Source organism: Triticum urartu, chromosome 3A, assembly GCF_056163025.1.
Source record: "Triticum urartu cultivar PI428250 chromosome 3A, HENAU_Tu73, whole genome shotgun sequence".
NCBI classification, from domain to species: domain Eukaryota; kingdom Viridiplantae; phylum Streptophyta; class Magnoliopsida; order Poales; family Poaceae; genus Triticum; species Triticum urartu.
Window position 1 is genome coordinate 654,990,266 of NC_141875.1, and position 4,074 is coordinate 654,994,339.

Sequence of the window (4,074 nt, forward strand, 5' to 3'; positions counted from 1 at the left end):
CCTTCTCATTGAGAGAAAACAGTCGAATGGTATCATCCCTTGCGGCAAAGACAATTACATCCTCAGACGAATGAATCAATTGAATCTGCCTGGCAGCACAATCAAGCTGAGCCTTGTGCTTAGAAAGCCAGTCCATTCCAAGAATAAGATCGATATTCGAGTCACCAAGGACATTAGGAGAAGACAAGAGCTTATAGTCACCCAATGTGATAGAAACATCCAGAACAAATACTCGAGAAGTCATTTGACGGGTCGGAGAGACAATAGCCAAATGTTTCGGCAACACTTGAGTAACCAAATCATGCTTAGATGCGAAAGGTCTCGAGATGAAACAATGCGATGCACCAGTGTCAAAAAGAACTTTTGCAGGAATACCGTTAACAGGAAGGTTACCCATGATGACATCTGACGAGTCCTCTGCCTGAGCTGCATTCATCATGTTGACCTTGGCATGCTTGGGGTTATGCTTGACCACTGCGGTACTAGCAGACCTCACAGGAGGAGGAGGAGGAAGACGCCTCTGATTGAAGCATTTGTTGGCATAGTGACCCTTCTGCTGACACTTGTTGCACATGATCTCTGAGAGCGGACGGTGATACGGAGCACCTGATCTTGGAGCTTGAGACGAAGTCTTGTTCTGAAAGCCTGGGTTGGGTGGGTGGGAAGATATATTGCCACCTTTGCTCTTCTACTGATAAGGCTGACGGAACGGAGGAGGAGGCAGCCAATACTTTTGCTGCTTAGAAGCCACTTGAGTTGAGGAAGAAGGAGTTGCATCTCTGACTCGCTTCTTGGAAGCATCGCACTTCAGTTGAGCAGTCTCTTGTTTCATTGTCATATTGTAGAACTCATCGTACTTCTTCGGCTCAAAAAGGACGAGAGCTAGTTGGAGATCTTCTCTGAGGCCACCCCTGAACAGATAAATCATGCTCTTCTCGTCAGGGCCGTCTTGCTTGGCGAAACGAGCGAGCCTCTGGAACAGAATGTTATACTGGTAAACAGACAAGCTGCCTTGCTTCAGGTTGCGGAATTCCTCACGCTTGCTTTCAACAACACTCTGAGGAATGTGATGAGCTTTGAAGTCTTGACGGAATTCATCCCAGGTAATCACACGGCCTCCTCTGGACTCTTTGTATTGTTGAAACCATTCTGCAGCTTGGTCTTTGAGTTGGAAGGAGGCAAACTTGACAAAGTCCTCAGGCCTGAAGTTGCTGCACTCGAAATGCTTGCATATATCCACAAGCCAATCATCAGCGTCTGAGGCCTCGACACAGTTGCTGAAGGTCTTTGGCTGGTTAGCAAGAAACTGGTTGAGTGTAGTAAACTGATTCTGATTGTTGCCATGGCCATGATTCCCTTGGTTGCGCTCTTGCAGAATTTGCATGATCAGTTGCGTGTTTGCATTGGTAGCGGCCATCACAACTTGCCAGGCCTCGGGAGGTGGAGGTGGTGGTGGCGGATCCTGATTCTGATTCTGACCCTTAGCAGGAGCCATCCTGAAGAGGGTGACATCCGTTAGCATCTTGACAGACATATATTAAAGCTGAATCCAATGGATAGAAATTGCAACATAAAGTCTTAACATCAGAACAAAATGAACGAATGCATTCCAATTGAAATGGTCACATTTCCATAAATTGAGAAGCCACCTAGATAGAGGTAGAAGAATAAAACAACAAGGTACGGACAAGAACAAATATTTGGTGGGGATTACCCAATCACAAACCAAATATCTGCGGAAGAATTACTAGAGCTACATGAATTCCCACCTATGAAACTCCCGAACCTTTCCGGTTATGAAATTAGGTGTTGGGGATACAGGGGAAGCATAATATCTCACCCAAAGCTAGCAAATCCTACATCCAGCTGTATCCATCCTTCAACACATAACCAAGAAACCTTCGGAAATCATTTACCTCAACCTTTGAAAAGCATTCGTTATACGAGTTATGGCAATACTCCCGAACTCCCGCCCCAGTACTGGGTGGCGTCGAGGTTATCTCACCAACAACTGCATAAAAGAGATTTTCGATGTCGACAAAACTCAGGTATTCTAGAATCTCAACGATAAAATTGTGACGACAACACCTCGGAGCTCAACTCCCCGGGACACTACCACAACCCCTAAATGTCAGGAGGCACCAAGAACAATGTTCTCGTCACAAAACCATCAGAACGATTCCAAGATACCCGCGTGATCCTAAATTTTTTTTAGTGAAATTTGAGATGAGAAGAGTCAAAACTCTACGTCAGGATGCCTCACCAGAGCGACGAAGGGACTGAGGAGTAAAAAGAATTCCTTACTCTCCGATATATATAATCCTAAATGACTCAAAACATTTTTCTAGACTCAACAACGCCAACGATTCGATCAAGAAGGGGGCTCCTAAGGTCGGGGAAGGCTCTGATTACCAACTTGTAATGCCCTCGATGCAGCTATATCTCCCACGTGTCGAAGCACGACTTAGAGGCATAACCGCATTGAAAGCAATGTCGCAAGTGAGGTAATCTTCACAAACAACCCATGTAATACAATAAGGGAAAAGGATACATAGTTGGCTTACACTCGCCACGTCAAACAATGCATAAATAACATTACATTCATCCAAATACACTCAAGGTCCGACTACGGAACCAAAATGAAGATAAAACCCAAATGCAACATAGTCCTGATACATCTCTGTCGTATCTATAATTTTTGATTGTTCCATGCCGATATTATTCAACTTTCATATACTTTTTGGCAACTTTTTATATTATTTTTGGGACTAACATATTGATCCAGTGCCCAGTGCCAGTTCCTGTCTGTAGCATGTTTTTGGTTTCGCAGAATATCCATATCAAACAGAGTCCAAACGGGATAAAAACGGAAGGAGAATTATTTTGGAATATTTATGATTTTTGGGAAGTAAAATCAACGCGAGACGGTGTCCGAGGGGGGCATGAGGTAGGGGGGCGCGCCCCAGGGTGTCAGGCGCGCCCCTGACCCTCGTGACCACCCCGTAAGGCGGTTGGTGCCCTTCTTTCACCGCAAGAAAGCTAATTTCCGGATAGAGATCATGTCAAAATTTCAGCCCAATCGGAGTTATGAATCTCCGGGAATATAAGAAACGGTGAAAGGGAAGAATCTGAGAACGCAGAACCAGAGAGAAACAGAGAGATAGATCCAATCTCGGAGGGGCTCTCGCCCCTCCCATGCCATGGAGGCCAAGGACCAGAGGGGAAACCCTTCTCCCATCTAGGGAGCAGGTCAAGGAAGAAGAGGAATAAGGGGGCCTCTCTCCCCCTCTCCTCCGGTGGCGCCGGAACGCCGCCGTGGCCATCATCATCATCACCGCGATCTTCACCAACACCTCCGCCATCTTCACCAACATCTCCATCACCTTCCCCCCTCTATCTACAGCGGTCCACTCTCCCGCAACCCGCTGTACCCTCTACTTGAACATGGTGCTTTATGCTTCATATTATTATCCAATGATGTGTTGCCATCCTACGATGTCTGAGTAGATTTTCGTTGTCCTATCGGTGGTTGAAGAATTGCTATGATTGATTTAATTTGCTTGTGGTTATGTTGCTGTCCTTTGGTGCCCATCATATGAGCGCGCGCGTGGATCACACCATAGGGTTAGTTGTATGTTGATAGGACTATGTATTGGAGGGCAAGAGTGACAGAAGCTTCAACCTAGCATAGAAATTGATGCATACAGGATTGAAGGGGGACCAATTTATCTTAATGCTATGGTTGGGTTTTACCTTAGTGAACGTTAGTAGTTGCGGATGCTTGCTAATAGTTCCAATCATAAGTGCATAGAATTCCAAGTCAGGGATGACATGATAGCAGTGGCCTCTCCCACACAATACTTGCTATCGGTCTAGTAAAGTAGTCAATTGCTTAGGGACAATTTCGCAACTCCTACCACCACTTTTCCACACTCGCTATATTTACTTTAGTTGCTTCTTTACCTTAACAGCCCCTAGTTTTATTTTTGTACTCTTTATTATCTTGCAAACCTATCCAACAACACCTACAAAGTACTTCTAGTTTCATACTTGTTCTAGGTAAAGCGAACGTCA